This window comes from Hylobates moloch, unplaced genomic scaffold, assembly GCF_009828535.3.
Source record: "Hylobates moloch isolate HMO894 unplaced genomic scaffold, HMol_V3 SCAFFOLD_12, whole genome shotgun sequence".
NCBI classification, from domain to species: Eukaryota; Metazoa; Chordata; class Mammalia; order Primates; family Hylobatidae; genus Hylobates; species Hylobates moloch.
Window position 1 is genome coordinate 92,912,863 of NW_026652287.1, and position 18,788 is coordinate 92,931,650.

Sequence of the window (18,788 nt, forward strand, 5' to 3'; positions counted from 1 at the left end):
TGCAGTGGTGCAATCATAGCTCACTGCAGCCTTGAACACCTGAGCTCAAGCCATGAGCTCCTCCGCAGCCTCTCAAGTAGCTGGAAATACAGGTGTGTACCACCATGCCCAGCTAATTTTTATCTTTTGTAGAGACAGGAGTCACACTATGTTGACTATACTGGTTTTAAACTCCAGCTCAAGCTATCCTTCCATCTCAGCCTCTCAAAGTGCTAGGATTACAGGTGTGAGCCACTATGCCTTGAAACTTTCATGAAACTAAAAGTTTCATAGTATGAATGACAGATTCTTTAAGAATCTGATAAAAAGGGAACATCACATTTTTAATCTCTTGCATACTTTTAAAAATATGTCAACAGAGAAAATAAAAGACTGGATATATTAGAAAAACTAATCATGGCTAGGAGTGAGGCAGAGGCGGTGGGGCCGGCCAGTCATCAGAGCCAACTCAGGAGGTGGAACACTGCCATGAAGGGAGGACTTTAGCTTGATCTCTGTGGAAATGGGAAGCAAAGCCTTGGTCTTATTAGCGGCAGATAACCAACCAAGATAATCAACCAACAGTGGGGTAAGAAACTCCACAGTGAAGTAAAACAAAAAAGTGCATGCCACAGGAGTCACCACACAGCCAGAGTTGGGGGCGCTGCTTGAACACCTCAGAGTAGGAAACCCTTGTCAAATAAATGCTAGGATGCTATCCTCTCAGGTCTTGACTTTTACTGTACTAGCTTCTGTTCTTATCCTCTTTCCCTCCTAACATCAGACTGGGGAAAGAGGAATCATGGAAGACAGGATCCCTTAGTGCAAGAGCGGAAGGTGTCACCAGCTCCCCTCAGTTCTCTCTGCCCACCTCATCTAGGGGAGTGGCAATTTCTTGAGTGCCACCACCAGTGCCTTGCACAGGTAGGGAGGCACTCACAGTCTTTGTTGGGTTTGTGGAATGGATCCTGTGACCTACAGACAGTGATGGGGTGCAATGGGTGCTATCCTGTATGGAAGCAGAGTGGTAGATGGCCCAGTCCTTGGCTGGAGACATTCATGATGCAGTTGAGAAGACAGAAAATGCACTCCAGCAGGGGCCTACAGTGGACGAGGCTTCGTGCCAAGTGAGGGAACCCAGAAAAGTATGTGAATGATGACCAGTGTGAGGGTGACCCAGAAACGGAAAAGGAAGGAAATATCATGGGAATGATTTGCTTACATTATAAGTATCTAAGGGCAAACTTGTACAATGATTCTAAGATAATAACAATTACTGCTCGAAAGAAAAGCACATATCATTCTTGAGATGTATGCCTTCTTGTAACACATCTCAAAATGCCAAGAAAACTACACATAAGCCTAGAGACAAGTCAGTAGATACTAGAGAGACAGAGCCATATAAAAACAGTTGTGAGGGTAGCAGCTGTGGCAGGAGCTGAGGGGGTAAAGGAAGCCCATCCAGAGAGCCAAATCTTCCAGGTTACTGAAGTGTAGAGGCAGGAAACCCCCCGGGGCCCTCCAAAGACCCACAGCATGCCGCCAGCCTTTGGGTGCCTGCTGCATGGGAGCACCCATAAGCCAAAAGAGTAAGGCTGTGGCACAGCATCGACATCGTGAAAGGACTGCAGATGTGAGCGGGCAGCTGTGAGACGCTGATCCCTTCCTCTTCCCCTCTTCCCTACTCGGCCTACGGAAGGAGCCTAGGAACGGGTGGAGTGGAAGAGAGAAGCTGTGAGCCAGAATGGGATTTAAACTATGCAGACCGACTTTTTTAAAATGGTAAGTTTCTACAATCTGCCCTAGATGTTGCTGGACAGAAAAAGGGATTAGACACAGGACCATTGAAAGTGCTGATTAGGGGCCAGGCACGGCGGCTCACATCTGTAATCCTAGCACTTTGGGAGGCTGAGGAGGGTGGATCACTTGAGGTCAGGAGTTTGAGATCAGCCTGACCAACATGGCGAAACCCCGTCTCTACTAAAAATACAAAATTTAGCCAAGCGTGGTAGTGGGCACCTGTAGTCCCAACTACTCTGGAGGTTAAGGCAGGAGAATCACTTGAACCCAGGAGGTGGAGGTTGCAGTGAGCTGAGATCACGCCACTGCACTCCAGCCTAAGCGACAGAGCCAGACTCCATCTCGCCCCCCCCCAAAAAAAGTGCTGATTTTAGGAACCAAAAAGTGAATCCATTCCATGTTTATGCCCCCAGTATGTTGGAATTTCCCAATTAACTGCTTCCTGAGAGGTCAGTGATGTAAGAGAGACATATATACATGCAGTATCCGTTTATACAAACAAAGAATTGATTTGAAAAGATTCAAATAGTTTCAGGGTAGGATAAAAACAGCAACATTCACGGGGGGATTCTTATTGTTCCCTGCATTGAACCAAGTTCATTATCTTAATCTATTTCACCCTCCCAACAAGAATTGCATTATCCCCATTTCTCAAATGACGAAACCAAGACTTTAAGAGACTTTGAGAGCTAAGGAGTCTGAAGTCCTACTGTTTCTAAGTGTCTAGTAAGTGGCTGTCTGCCCTCAACTTCCTCTTATTGCTTGTCCTAAACCAGGATTCATTAAATCAGTCTAGTTTTACTTTCTATTACCTGATTTTATAAATGTTTAAACTTAGCCCCAGAGAAATTAAAGGACTTGACTAAAGTCTTTAGTATTTAGTAGCAGAGAAAAGATTTCTAACATAAAAAGATCTTCCAAGTTTTACTACAGGGCTTGTAATAAACCCATTACAAAGAAAAAGAATTATTGCAAACTTGCCTATCAACATGTGATATGCACTTTTGTTTTGAGCCGCAATTGTCCTTACCTTAAGAGAAACATCGTACAAAAAAGTGACTGGCTCTGGCTGTCCTCTTATCAAGAGTGGGCCATGGAGGAGCTTTGTACAATTCTTGCATTCTCAGCACCTACCATAGTGCCTGGCAAACAGTCATTACTCAATAAATGTTTGCTGAATGAATATTATATATAACTCAATATTCCCTGGACACAAAAAAAATAGTTCTTTTCCCCCTTCACATTGTAAAGAGAACACTAATGAACAGATGGACTTTGTTTTTTCTGCCAGCTCACATCATTCCAAGTTTTATTTGCGTTTGTAATACAGATGTATACAAGTGGACTCATCCATCATCTCCTCTGAGCTAACCACCATGACATCATTACCAATCCCCAGATACCAAGGCCAGATCTTCTAGGTCAGTCTCTCTACATATGTGTATTGCTTTTTCCTTTGCATTACTTATTTCTTTTTTGTAATATAGCTGATATTCCAGGAGCTGACTCCCAGACCCTCTTTGCCCCCAGTGACTTTCAAGGTGCAAGATTCTGTTGCCTTTCTTTTGCTGATAGATGTTGCTGAAAGGCCTGTGTGGAAACTTACAAAATCAAATGAGTTTTCTTCTCCTCCCCTTCTGTTAAATTCTAACTCACCATCCCTCACCCATACCTCAAGCCCAGCTCTCTCCCGCAGGCAGTCTCTGCCAGCCAGGCCAGGCCTGAGCTTGTTCTCTGCGTGTCTCAAGCAGGGAGTCCTAAAAGGAAATATTGCTCTCATTCCAAAGTTGCTTCATCTTCATGGGCAAAAAAGAAAAAAGCAGAGGAAGGTAAATGCAGCAACTCTGAGAAATTCTTAGTTGATTATTTACTGTTGCTTAACCTTCGAAAGATTCCACTGCAGAAAGGGAGGGCAGGTATTTATACAGTTCCTAGCCCAGGTAACTTCTCTTTCCCAGACATGCTAGGCCAGTTAGCTTGAGCTCATTTGCAAGGAGGCCAATTCTATGACCCCTTTCATTTCCCAGAATGCCTCACAATGGACACTCAAAGCAGTCGACTTGCTAACAAGGCTAAAGGAGTTAGGTTTTACATCATTCCTAAATTATTGATGGTGCTTTGCAAATCAGCTTTTCCTGTGCACATGACTCTCCTTAGCTAATCTTTACAACATATAAGACAGTTGTCAAAACTGTTTTGAAATATGATTCTGGGGTTTCAGAGTGCCGTCTCATGGGACTTGAGTTTTCAGAACAAATCTCTGTGCAGAGATAGGAACTATTCTGCTTAATAAGTATTATTATTATTATTATTTATCTAAAGCAATTACTCAAAATACCTAAATGCAATTTGCAAAGTAATCAGGTAATAACACCATGTAGAAACTCATGTTAAGGGCTACCATTTCAATGAATGTAGGGAACACTATCCACTTTTCTCAGAGTCCTTAGAAAAATATAGTAAGTGAAAATAAAGGCTGGGCATGGTGGTTCATGCCTGCAATCCAGGCACTTTGGGAGGCCAAGGCAGGAGGCCTCATTTGAGGTCAGGAGTTTGAGACCAGCCTGGCCAACATGGTGAAACCCCATTTCTATTAAAAATACAAAAATTAGGGCCGGGTGCAGTGGCTCATGCCTGTAATCCCAGCACTTTGGGAGGCCAAGGTGGGCAGATCACTTGAGGTCAGAAATTCGAGCCCAGCCAGGCTAACATGGTGAAACACTGTCTCCACTAAAAATACAAAAAAATTAGCCAGGCATGGTGGTACATGCCTGTAATCCCAGCTACTTGGGAGGCTGAGGCAGGAGAATTGCATGAACCCAGGAGGTGGAGGTTGCAGTGAGCCAAGATCACACCACTGCACTCCAGCCTGGGCGACAGAGCAAGACTCCATCTCAAAAAGAAAAAAGAAAAAAAAAGTAGAATGGTTTATTATACACAAGAGGCAAAAGCAAAATGAAACACGGTATACAGACTGAACCAAAATATCAAAAATAACAATGCACTCTTTTCTTTTTTTCATCCAACAAGAAGCCGTAACTTTATTTATGATAGCAGCAGTACAAATTTCGAACCAAGCTGCAGTCACTCATTTGAGACACCAAAAACAGTTGCTTTCAGATGGTTACATTGTTAATTCCATAATAGCATTTACAATATTATTACTGTGTTCTTCAGGGCTCCAACTGCCTTTGCTCTGGACACATTCCCTTGTGACATGACCAATTCTATGTCCTTAACTTCTATACCTGTTTCATCAACCTCGTCCCCTTCACTCTCCTTTTGTACAGTTGGAGTTGGTGTGTTTTCTTGAATGTTTAAGACAGCTTCACCTTGAACTTTGAATTTCTCAGCAGCTGCTACTTGTGCTTGCTGAGATAAATCTTCAATCTTGGCTTCCCCCAAAACGATATAGGTATCCGAAGCAGGGCTCTTGTAGACATCTGGTTTTGTGATGACAAAGAGGATATTCTTAGATTTCTGGATAGTGACTCTAGTAACCCCTATAACCTGTCAAAGACCCAGTTTGGACATAGCCTTCTGTGCCTTCTTTTCACTCCAACTCTGTTTTGCTTTACTTCGCGTTCTTCATCAATTTCAGCTGCTGCCACCACAATGCACTCTTTATTATGGCTATACCAGTTAGGAAGAGCAGTTGGATGCAAATCACAGAGATACAACAAGCAGCTAAAGAAAATCAATGGTTACTATCACGCATAAGAAAGTCTGAAGGTATGCAGTCCTGTCTTTTGTATCTACCATCCTTAACCTCATGACCCAAGAAGGAGGCTGGAGCCCTAGGCATCGCATCCATATCCCAGAAAAGAAAATGGGAAAAAGGACAAAAGGGGTAGGCCAGGCAAGGTGGCTCATGCCTGTAATCCCAGCACTTTGGGAGGCCAAGGCGGGTGGATCATTTGAGGCCAGGAGTTCGAGACCAGCCTGGCCAACAATGGCAAAACCCTGTCTCTACTAAAAATACAAAAATTAGCCAGGTGTGGTGGCGCACACCTGTAACCCCTGCTACTCAGGAGGCTGAGGCAGGAGAATCGCTTGAACCCAGGAGGCAGAGCTTGCAGTGAGCCAGGATGGCACCAGTGCACTCCAGTCTGGGTGACACAATGAGACTCCATCTCAACAACAACGACAACAACAATAAAATGTTCATTGATACTGAAATTCTAATTTAATTAAGCGTCCCTTATTTGATCTGGCAACCCTGACCACCCAACATCTCCTGGGATTTCATTAGTCACCCCTACTGCAAAGGAGGCTGGAAAATGCAGCCTTTTAGCCAGGCACTTTCCCACGCTGCAGTTATTCTACCAAGGAAGACATGGAGAGTGAATACTGGGTAAGGAGCCAACAGTCTTTGAAGGAGTGAGGGTGGTTCTGGGAAAAAGCATCAGAGCTACATCCATGCCCCATGCCCTCTGTGAAGAATTTCTTGACTGCATCAGCCTCTTGTGGTCACTGTGACCTCTGAAAGCCTATGGCTCTTTTTGTCTTAGTTCTATTAATAGATACAAAGTAAAGATACTGATTTTTAATTAACATGTAAGAACTGATATATTCAGGTGGCTATTGTCTTCTTCAAAGGGTTAAACACACAATATTGCCACTCTTAAAAACACTTTTAGAACTTAGATCTGGTAGAAGCAGAAGTCTCTCTTTACAAGGCATACAGGAAGCTGCAGGCTGTAGGCAGGGCCAGGGATGTGTTGGAAATTTGCTGACTCTGAGTGCTTCAACAAATTGCATTCTATGTCAAACTCATGCCATTCCTCATAGAAAGACCAGTTTCAAATGTCCTCACTCATAAGGGGAAACTAAAAATTAAAACAACTGAAATCATGGAGATAGGGAGTAGAATGATGGTTACCAGAGGCTGGGAAGGGTAGCAGGGAGCAAGGGGAGAAATGGGAATGGTTAATGGGTGCAAAAATATAGTTAAATAAGATCTAGTATTTGACAGCACAACAGGGCAACAACAGTCAACAAAATTTACTGTGTATTTTAAAACTGCTAGACTGGATATGTGGCTCACGCTTATAATCCCAGCACTTTGGAAGGCTGAGGTAGGAGGATCACTTGAGCCCAGGAGTTCGAGACCAGTTTGGGCACCATAGGGAGACCTCTTCTCTTGGAAAAATTCAAAAATTAGCCAGGCATGGTGGTGCATCAGCCTCTTGTGGTCACTGTGGCCTCTGAAAGCCTATGGCCCTTTTTGTCTTAGTTCTATTAATAGAACTACATGAGAGGCTGAGGCCAGAGGATCACTTGAGCCCAGGAAGTCGAGGCTGCGGTGAGCAGTGATCTTGCCACTGCCCTCCAGCCTGGGCAACAGAGCAAGACCCTGCCTCTCAAAAACAAACAAAAATGAAACTAGAAGAGTAGAATTGGAATGTTCCTAACAAAAAGACATAATAAGTGCTTGAGGTGATGGACACTCCAATTAGCATGATGTGATCATTATACACCACATGCCTGTATCAGAACATCACATGTACCCCTGCCATGAATACATACACGTATTATGTACCCATAATAATCAAAAATTAAAAATAAAAACTTACACTATTTCTCCCCAGAACCTTCTCCTACCTTTGTAGGAATATAAGATTATCTTCCAGGATGTCAACAGCTCTGGCCAGTGGGGACCGGACTGATGAGAAGCAGCTGGTTTAGGAAACTGACCTTGGAAAGCTCATGGCCTCTCATAACTCAGTCATCTGTGGCCTGATCAATGTCACTAAAGCATGGTTTGTACTCTGTGGTATGTCCTAGAATAAAGGTAGGGAACAATGGAGGAAAACAGGCCTGAATTAAAATGTTCTCCATGTTTCTCTCGAAAAAATCCAACTTGGAAGTTCCTTTCGCCTGATAGTGACTGCTTACACCTCCTACCCAATGTAAACTACACTTCTATGTTTTTTCCCCCTGGCTCTTAACTGGCTGAACTTGGGGTGTTTTATAAGTGTCCGTCTGTACTTCCTTTGACACCCAATCACATCCAACCTATCCTCAGGTCCCTTCCCCAAATTAATTCTGTGGTCCACTGACTTCCAAAAGTAGGGTCAAAATTATTTTTCTAAGATTAAGCCTTAATAACATCACTTATATGTTTCATCTTTTCCTGGATGGCTACTGGGCAAAAATATCTTCATGCAGGTGCTGATAACAGTAAACACATTATATATCTTCAGCCTGGGGTTTAAACACATTCATTTCTGGGTTTGTCATATGTTCTCTCGCTATTTATACTGCTTTGGGTCAGCTACTTGATACTTAATAAAATTTGCCTCCAAGCTGTCCTGCAGGGAAAATGACCTATCTGGGGGGAATGCTGTTCCAACTCTATAACCTCTGATGATTGCCCAATAGTCCTCCGAAAAGGTTGCAGGGCAGGAACAAGGGAAGGTCCATGCCACTTTCTGGCATTTAATGGCAACAAGTGCTTTAGTGTAAGTATAATTATATCCCCTGCTTTCAGGAGGCCTTTCCAGCCAACCTCTCAGACACGGAAGCAACTGTAGATGGCATGAGCAATGTGGAAATTCGGCCTCTGCTCAAGGTCAGAACAAGCCGTTCGCCAGCGTTGGTTTTACCAACCTTTCGGTTATTTTGGAAAGCCGAAAGAGAACGCAACAGAGGCAAGAATGGATCTATGGGATGGAAATAATGAGCCATTTATAACCCAAAATGAGACTGCCAGGAAAAACAAACACACAAAAAAGTACATTTTATCAGAGGCTTGGGCTGCCCAAGGCTATTGGGGTACAAAGTACTGCGTGTTCAGCTCCCTGGGCCAAGAGCTACAGTAAGTCAGGTCCCCTGCAAAGCTCCTCTCCTGTCAGCCCCATCAAGCAGCCTTAGCCACCTGGTGGAGAAGAGCTTTAGTGTTTTTAAAGTGTGTGCTGGGTGGATGTTTCACATTTTTGGTAAAGATGTGGGGTCATGTTGCAACACTTAAGTGCTTCTGCGTAAAACTTGCGCAATTCTGACAGGCACTGGGTTCCTAGCATCAGTGGCATCCTCCGCTCACATACGGCTTATGTAATGTGTGATCAGGCCCTCCAGGTTTCTCCTTGCAGCCTTTGAAAAAAATTTCAGGCTCTGAACTTGGCCCTGGGTTCCAGCAGTTCTTTGCTCCGAAGGTGCATGGAATGGCTCAGCTGTCAGCACCTGCTGGTGAGATACAGAAAAGTGCCACGGGTTGATCTTTCTCTGGCACCAGCACAAAGGAGGCTGGCGATGGTCCCTAGATGGCCTTGGCCCGCCCTGAGGCACCCTATAGGGAAGGAGAGTGAGGGCGGTTCATCTAAGGAAGAGTAGGTCGGAGGATTGAACGGGGGCTGCTACCAATAGGTAACAAACATGAAAAGGATTTCCCCAAAGCAAAACTTTGTAGCCAGAGCAGCAGCACAGTGAATGGTTTACTCACAGCTTCTTTGTCTGCTGATTGGAGATTTGGCACTGTGCTTGCCTCTTGGGCTTACCTGAGCAAAGTTATATAGTGGGTCAAGTGTTTGATGCCTTCTCACCTCCAGTCACTGTGCTGGCGCCGGCCTCCGTGCCTGGCTTCTGTTTCCATCCAGACTTCCATCCATTCAACAAAGCTTTCAAGCACCTGCTGTATGCCAGGTGCTGTGCCAAGTGCTGGGCACTAGACAAGGCTTTCTCAACACCTGGTGACCCCCTGTGGTGCGCTGCACCAGTCCTAACACGGGCCTCCTCTCCAGTGTCACTCTCAGCCCCACCATTTCCCAAAATTATCCCTCCCTGCATTCACTTCTATGACTCTTTTCCTTTCTTCAACCTTAGGGGTGGGACTATTTCTTTATAGTTTTTATCATAGAAATCCAACAAATTTTATTTTTATAAAAGAATTGTTCTTGGTAGTCACAGATTTCTCTCTGTGGAATCTGAGTTTCTGCAGATTAAAAAGTAATGATGTGAGCTGGGCACTGCAGGTGGTGCCTGTAATCCCAGCTACTTGGGAGGCTGAAGCAGGAGGATCACTTGAGCCCAGGAGTTCGAGACCAGCCTGGGTAACAGAGAGACCCCCATCTCTAAAACATTAATTAATTAATGCTAATTAATTAATTAAAAATGGTGGCATGAAGAAACAATGTCTTCCATGGAATGAACAAGGCATTAATTGAAAAATGTGAAGCAGGAAGGAACAGGGGAGCAATACATTGTCTGAGCAGAATCTAAAATTTCACCAGGTAGACAAGTTGCCCCTTTCACCTCTCCATTTATGATTGGTGAGTTGTATGTGTAATGTTTAAGGAGGCAAATTCTGGAGCTGGACTACCTGGGGGTTCAAATCCCAGCTCTGCAGGTTATAATCTAAGAAAGCTATTGTTATTTGTTCCTTAATTTCTTCATGCAAAAAGAGGGATGGTAGAAATATCTAAGCACATCTCACAGGGTGGCTTAGGGATTAACATAAATTAATATGTATGACATTTTTATAACACCGGGATGCACAGTAAGCACTCTATAAATATTAACTTTGATTTTTCATGAAGGCAATTCTATGCTTTCTACTTTGCAGTCAGATTCTCATGGCAGTTATTGCATTAGAAAGACAGAATTTGTTATTTGGCCTGCAGTTTCCACATCTGCAAAGTAGGAAGAAATGATTGAATAAAGATGTAGGGGCGGAGGCTGCATTCCGGTCTGTGATCTCCACTTGCTTCGTGACCTTGGACAACTCACTTACTCTCTCTGCATCCTGGAGATTGGACTTGATCTGAATTTCCCAAACTCAGGTCATTCAAATAACACTTACAGAATCTTTGCCATATTCCAGTCCACTTCCCTATACTCAGCTACTAACTTGATGTTTTCCTTTAGATAATCCTTAAATCAATTCACTTTCATATGTAGCCTCACAGGAAGCAGTAATATCCACGTATGCAAGAGTCTGATATGCTACAGATTTTTCTTTTTCCTTTATTTATTTATTTATTGTGATAGCATCTTGCTATGTTGTCCAGGCTGGCCTTGAATCCCTGCCTGGGCTCAAGCAATTCTCCCGAGTAGTTGAGACTATAGGTGTGTGCCACCACAGAGAGCGTGATACGCTCTTGATTTTTCTAATGCATGTTAAAGTAAATGCCTAATGAAAGTTTTAAATGTTTGTATAATACCCAAATCATCTTGCATCCTATCAATGAGATGAGGACAACATTTCTGGAAACTCTGGATCAAATGTTCCCTCTGGATCCAGGCAACTCTAAAATCTATAATGTTATACCATTTTCAGGTGGCTATTTAACTTAGGGTATGTTTCTTTATACCATTTTCCTCCTTGAGAACTTAGACTGTGGCTTACACATCTTTGGGCACGTAGAAAATAGAAGAGTGCTTGATAAAGCTGTATTTAATGTTAAATTAAAAGCACACCATACATACATACAAATATATCCATCGCCTACTCACCCCCAGACCCCATCCTCTGCCAAAATGCTCATTTCTTTCTCTCAACCTCAGTGTCACGGTGTTCCTCAAGTGGCTGTTTGTAAATGAACTCAAGCATGTGGTGTTCCAGGCCTTGTGTGGGCACTCAGGAAATGTTACCTTCCCTGACCCCTTTCTCTCTTCCTGTGCCTCTTTGTTCATGAGTTGCCATTTGTCCGTGTGAAAAGTGGGCCGACTTCCCAAGGAGTTTATAGCCCAAGCTCTTGGGTCAGAATAATTGTTGTCTTCAATTTCAGCCCTAAAAGAGGTTCCATTGCCAGGTCCAGAAACTTCTAATCTAAGAAAAAAGAAAGTCTACTTCTAAAAGCTATTATTAAAGAGATCTTGAAAAACTGTCTGGTGATTTCCTAAAATTCATCAGCAAAAATTGAATACACACCCACAGTATCATGACACCATTGTGGGTTCACGGTCTGAGCAATTTCACAACCAACCAGCATTTCCTAAGCATCTGCTTGAGCTCTCTCTGTGTCCATAACCTTGGGAGACACAAATCTGAATAAGGCTATCTATTAGACCATGAGACTGGAGGAGACTAAAAGACTGAATACCTTGAAAGCAAGGAATATGTCTTCTTCTTTGCCTCCCCAAGGGCTTAGCAAAGCATCATGCATGTGGTAGTTATGCATTAAATACTTGATCCATAAATGAACAAATGGATGAATGACACTGCTCCAGCACTGAAGGAGCTTACGGTCTGTTTGAGAAGAAAGAAGCCATAGATAAACGATGAGCTAATTAACAATAAATGGGTTAATTAACAATAAACTCCACATTACAAGAGATAACACTGGCTAATAAAAACTTTAAATGAAAGGGGTGCTGTCGTTTACTTTCCCCCAAAACGCCAAATGTTGATTCAGCTGCAGGTCTCAAAAAAGAATGTGTGTTGGCCACCCTTCTGTACTTTCATTTTTCTGCACATGAGTCCAACTTTAGAAGGAAGTTGCTAAGCTGTTGTCATGTGACTGATTTTTATTTACTTATTTTATTTATTTATTTATTTTGGGGACAGAGTCTCTTTCTGTCACCCAGGATGGAGCGCAATGGTACAATCTTGGCTCACTGCAACCTACGTCTCCTGAGTTCAAGCAACTCTCCTGCCTCAGCCTCCCCAGTAGCTGGGATTACAAGCACGTACCACCATGCCCAGCTAATTTTTGTAGTTTTAGTAGAGACAGGGTTTCACCATGTTGACCAGGCTGGTCTCGAACTCCTGACTTCGTGATCCACCCGCCTGGGCCTCCCAAAGTGCTGGGATTACAGACATGAGCCACCGCACCCAGTCCATGTCAGTGATTTCTAAAGGCCACCAATCTTGCTGGCTCCTGGGAATGAGGGTATTATTTAATGTAAATAAATCAGCGAGTGTTTATCCTTCCATGCATTCTTCTGTCATCCACAGGAAAGAGAGAAGTGGCACTGGTGACTTTTTTAGAGCTATGAAGTTGGAATATACAAGAGAAGCTGAAAGCTTTCAATTAATGATTTCTTAGGCTTTAAGTCAGGGTGACCCTTCAACATAAAAGGGCTTTAGCCACCACTTGCTGGGGAGAGGCACTGGGCTTTCTACACAACTCTCTGGGACTCCAAATTGTCAGCATAAAAATAGCAGCCCAAATCAATGTTCTCTATTATTCATTAGTTACCGAAATACTTTTCCCAAATACATGCATAGCTGAAAGATGCCTTCTTTCAAAAGGTTTTAAACCACTTTTAGCCCATGAATCTTAGTCCATCTTTAAAGGGTACCCATTTTTTTTCAAACCATATATTTCAGTCGATTTCACTGGACACTGATACCATCACCAGCAAAACCCTAATTAATTGGGAAGAATGACATTTCCATTAAAATTCTTTTTGAAAAATGATTTATGCACCTGGCTGATAAAAATTTCAAACAGGGCAAAACAATATGGAGTGGAAAGTAAACTTCTATCGACCTCTGGAACCCAGTCTCCCAATCTTTTTCATAGAAACACCCAGTGCTAAATTTCTTGGGTATCCTTCTAGAAATACTCTGTGTATATATAAGTGCACACACAAAAAAGAGGTCTTTAAAAAGTTTATGGAAAATGCATATTATGAAAAAACTATGCATGGATTTTCATTTTTCTTGCACCAAAATAAACTCATACTAACCTGTTGTAACGTGTCTGAACAGAATCTAGTTGAGGCAGTAAGAAGGATAAGACTTCAGTTTGGAAAGCACCTCTGTCAGAGCAACATGAATTCTGCTAAAATTGAAGCAAGAACAAACTTCAAATCTAGGGTGAAGCTTGCATGGAAGAACAGTGAAATCATTGAAACTGTACAAAAAGTGTATGGGGACACTGCCCCAAAGAAATCAACAGTTTACACATGGCTAATTCATTTTAAGAAGAGATGAGACAATGTTTAAGATGAAGCCCACAGCAGCAGACCATTCGCATACATTTTCAAGGAAAAAGTTACTATTGTTGGCTCATGCCTATAATCCCAACACTTTGGGAGGCCAAGGTGCGAGGATCGCTTGAGCCCAGGAGTTTGAAACCAACCTGGGCAACATAGTGAGACCCCCATCTCTACAAAAAATTTAAAAAGTAGCCGAGTATGGTGGCACAGGCCTGTAGTACCAGTTAGTTGGGAGGCTGAGGTGAGAGGATCACCTGAGCCTCAGAGGTCGGCCTGCAGTGAACCACTAATTGTGCTACTACACTCCAACCTGGGCAACAGAACAAGACCCTGTCTCAAAAACAAATAATAATAATAATATTGTTTGTGCCCCAATTAAAGAGGACTGACAGTTAGGAGCATAAACCTAATTATAAACGTAAGCATAAGCCTAATTATAGCCAACACCATAGACATCTCAATTGGTTCAGCTTACACAATTCTGAATGACAAATTAAAGTTGAACAAACTTTTCACTGGATAGGTAACAAACTACTGCACTCAGATCAGCTGCAGACAAGAGCAGAGCTTTCAATGGAATTCCTAAAGAAGTGGGATCGAGATCCTGAAGCATTTCATTGAAGGATTGTAATAGGAGATGAAACACGGCATTACCAGTCTGATCCTGAAGATAAAGCCCAGTCACAGCAATGGCTACCAAGAGGTGGAAATGGTTCAGTCAAAGAAAAAGCAGACTGGTCAAGAGAAAAGGTCATGGTAACAATTTTTGGAGATTCTCAAAGCATTTTTCTGTTGACTTTCTGGAAGGCCAAAGAATGATAACATCTGCTTCTTATGAGGGTGTTTTGAGAAAGCCAAAACTGTAGCAGAAAAACTCCAAGGAAAGCTTCACCAGAGAGTCCTTCTCCACCGTGACAATACTCCTGATCATTCGTCTCATCAAACAAGGACGATTTTGTGAGTTTCACTGGGAAATCCTTAGACATCCAACGTACAATCCTGATTTGACGCCTTCTGACTTTTTGTTTTCTAATCTTAAGAAATCTTTAAAGAATACCCATTTTTCTTCAGTTAATAAGGTAAAAAAGATTACATTGATATGGTTAAATTCCCAGGACCCTCAGTTCTTTAGGGATGCACTAAATGGCTATCACTGCTTACAAAAGTGTCTTGAACTTGATGGAGCTTATGTTGAGAAATAATTTTATATTTTTATTTTTATCTTTTAATTTTTTCCATAAACCTTTTGAAGTCCCCTAATGCAGCAGTCACCAACCTTTTTGTCACCAGGGACCAGTTTCGTGGAACACCATTTTTCCACGGACCAGCATGGGTGGAGGACAGTTTTGGGATGAAACTGTTCCACCTCAGATCATCAGGCATTAATTAGATTCTCAATAAGGAGTGCACAACCTGGACCCCTCACATGGGCAATTCCCAACAGGGTTCACACTCCTATGAGAATCTAATGCCCGCTAATCTGACAGGAGGCAGAGCTTATTCACTTACCTATTACCTTTTGCTGTACAGCCTGGTTCTTAACAGGTCATGGACCAGTACCAGTCTGCTGGCTGGGGATTGGGGCCCCCTGCCCTAGTGTGTGTGTATGTGTGCGTGTGTGTGTGTGTGTGTGTGTTGTGTGTGTGTATGCCCCTCCCCTTCCTTACATGTACTCTTACATTCTTCAGTGAAACTTAACAGATATTGTGAAGTTTGCTGCAAATCTGTACAGCTGCACTATATTTCATAATATGAGTGTCCCATAATTTACCCAGCCTCTTCTGAATAGACATAATGGTGGTTTTCAGTTTTTTAGTTCCACAAACATACTTTTGCACCTATGTATGAATAGGACTACAGAATCAATTCCTTAAAGTGGAATTACAGAATCAGAGGATATGTGAGTTTTCATTCTGATAGACATTGCCAAATGGTGACACTTAACTTTTGATGAGAACTGCCAAAAGTAAAGTATTTGTTCGTGCCAGAAACAAGAGTGAAGATAGCATTTTATTTTAAATTTTAATACCTCAGGCAAGCAAGTAGCACATTTATTCATGAAACTCATTTGCCCCTGTCTTGCACACCTAAAACACATACACATTGTTACGAACCCATTCAAAATATACTTGTGACAACAGCTTACTCAATGAGGAACTTGCTAGAAATTTCGTATCACCAAATTGTGTGGGTATTTGTCGCAATGGGGTTAGCTTGCACGCTCTCTACTTTGCCCTGGCTGTGTTTACTACCTTTCATGGCCCTGGTCAGTTAGTAACACTGTCTTGTTTTTCTTTTGTAACCAAAGGTCAGTTTGTGACCCTGCTCCACTCTCCACCTCCTCTGCCTTAGTTTCTTCTTGCCTTAGTTTCCTCATAAGAGTAACCAGTCTTAAAGTGCCAGGGCAGGCACATTATTGATGTATCAGTGAAGAGACCCTGGGGGCAATGAAACTTGAATTTGATTTTCTATTACCTGTGAGGGTGAGTTAGTAAGCAGACAGCCTTGTACTCTGTTCAGCAGCTTCCCTTGCTGCCTTTCTATAATGAAAAAAGTAGAGACCCAGAACATTCTCCCGTTTCTCTAGTGTTTACCCAACACACACTCTGTGCTACCATCCCCATTTGTGGCTTCTTTCCTATTTGCTCTTGTAACATGAGAAACAGTGTGGAGGTTTTATGCTTGTTTTGTAACCAGCTATAACCATTTCCTTTTCTCTGCCTCTGATTATAAACACATTTCCTTCCTGGTAACCATTGAAAATCTATATCTGACCAGGTTGAAACCAAATGAAGTCATTTTGGTTCCATTGGTGACAACCAATTAAATATAATTCTGTTTACATTTAGAATGGGTTGTAAATTTAAGAAAATGACTTAAGCCCTACTTAAAATATTTTTTGGCTCATAAAACCATGAAATCATTTCTGTAATATGAGTAATCAAGAAGCTTCATATTTACATTTACCTTTAAATTGCTCTAAAAAAGCCAGAGACTGGACATAAAAAACAAACAAACAAAAGATTCAGAGTCTGCAAGGAAGCTATTTCACTCTCCCCATGCTGTGAGCTGGTTAAGCTCTTTAGCTCAGAGAGCCCTATTTTCTCAGGGAGCAATGGAAAAAACAGATCTCCTACTTAAAAATAACAGTAAAAACCAGAAACACACTGCACTATATTGGTAAACCTCAAACTCATGTAAGTCTGTCACCTGCCCCGATGGGAGTTTAGAAGTTGGTGCTACTACTCTTAGTACTGCCATAAGTTTTCACCAGAAAACAGGACCCTGAGTTCTAGGAAAAGGGATAAGAATGGACAACAGGTGGGAGCCACCAAACTATTCCAGGCCGGGTGACAGAAACCTTAAAAGAAAAGCTCCAAATACAATTAACTGACCAAACCCCTCCACACAGTGGAGAGGCTTCATAATCAATAAAGACAACTTCCCACTTCTGAGCACTTACAATAAAGATGCAGATGTATCTTTGGCAATGGACTTTTTTTATTGAGTTCTATCTCCTTTTCTTCACAAGCATGTAGTAAGCACGTTTTATGTGTTATACTTCCACTGGGTGTTGTACAAAGACTAAAAAGTCATCAGCTCTGCCCCATAGTGGGTGGTCGTTAAATGTTGTTAAATGAATGAATCTGTGAATGTATGCATGTGTGAATGAATGAATAAATAAAGCTTAGAATATGGTTATGGGAGAAAACACAGCTTTAATTTTCCGTTACTTGTCGGGGTGGTATGTACAGAGAACACAGTGGTATGCGTGAACAGTTCTACCCAGGGTAGTGTGGCAAGACCTCAGACTTGAGGTGACAATTGAATGGGCGTTGATCAGATGAAAGGAGTTTAATGTAGACAAGTAAAAGACCACAGAATGAGCAAAAGCCTAAAGCAGAGATCAACAAACTACAGCCTGTGGGCCAAATCCCATCTGCTGCCTGTTTTTGTAAATAAAGTTTTATTTGAACAGAGCCATGCTCATGCATTTCTATTTTTTCCATGGCTGCTTTCACACTACAATAGCAGCATTGAGTAGTTGCAACAGAGACCACATGACTCAGGAAACCAAAAATATTAACTATCTGGCCCTTTACAAGTAAATGTCTGCCGCCCTCTGGCCTAGAGATATGAGAGAGCTGAATGTTCAGGAACCTATAGAGAAGTCGTAATCGCTGAAACTTATAGTCCAAAAAGGGGCTCAGTGAGAGAAGAGACAAAACAGTGAACAGAGGCCAACCCTGAAGGTTCTTCTGTGCCATATTAAGAAATTCAGTTTTGCCATCGCATGTTCCCACTCATAGGTGGGAATTGAACAATGAGAACACTTGGACACAGGAAGGGGGACGTCACACACCGGGGCCTGTTCTGGGGTAGGGGAAGCGGGGAGGGATAGCATTAGGAGATATACCTAATGTAAACGACGAGTTAATGGGTGCCGCACACCAACATGGCACATATATACATATGTAACAAATCTGCATGTTGTGCATATGTACCCTAGAACTTAAAGTACAGTAATAAAAAAAAAAAAGAAATTCAGTTTTGCTCCTTTAGGAAATGGGTAACAAGAGCAATTTTGCTTTTAGAAATACCTCTCAGGGGTCAGGATAGACGAGAGAGACGCAAGTTTGCAGCAGGAGATGAGCTCTCCAAACTTTCACATCTCATAAATTCCTTGATTCAACAAACATTGAAAAGCTTAATGCTGTCATTATGCCTCTCGCTCTATCCTTGGGAAACAGAACCTGGCACACAGACATGCTCAATCAATATTTATTGAATAAAGGAATTAAGGAAAGAAAAAAGACAATATTGTAATGGCATCATTATTAAATGGTTTTCTGAATAGGCTGCCTCTGCTATGAGACAAATAGTTGAGATTATCACAGATTTCCAGTCTCCATACTAGCAGGCATTGAGATCCAGGCAAAAGGAGGTTAATAGTGAAACACAAGCCAGAGAGAAATTCCTCCCCTTCATCTCTGGTGCCAACATCATCAAATACCAGTCACTGGCCAAACCTGTGTTTATTCCATGCCCTGTGGCCTAATGAGAGGGGATGGGACAAGAAGCAGCTCTGCTAATAACTGTCATGAAAATAATAATATCACTTG

General features: G+C 42.3%; 1 protein-coding gene and 1 long non-coding RNA gene across 3 annotated transcripts in view; both read right to left on the minus strand.

Annotated features, from left to right (window-relative positions):
* The window catches only part of LOC131380755 (uncharacterized), a 517,791-nt gene that overhangs the window by 113,613 nt on the left and 385,390 nt on the right, over positions 1–18,788 (minus strand). The gene's annotated exons all lie outside the window — the stretch shown is intronic.
* Positions 4,995–11,959, minus strand: LOC131380756 (uncharacterized). 2 transcript variants are annotated; one of them, XR_009208929.1, is made up of 5 exons: positions 11,823–11,959; positions 11,233–11,548; positions 8,829–8,964; positions 7,384–7,562; positions 4,995–5,222 (listed from the first exon to the last, which is right to left on the minus strand). It is a non-coding gene; the product is annotated as an uncharacterized LOC131380756 (long non-coding RNA). The 2 variants fall into 2 exon arrangements; XR_009208928.1 differs by lacking the exon at positions 11,823–11,959 and adding an exon at positions 11,651–11,794.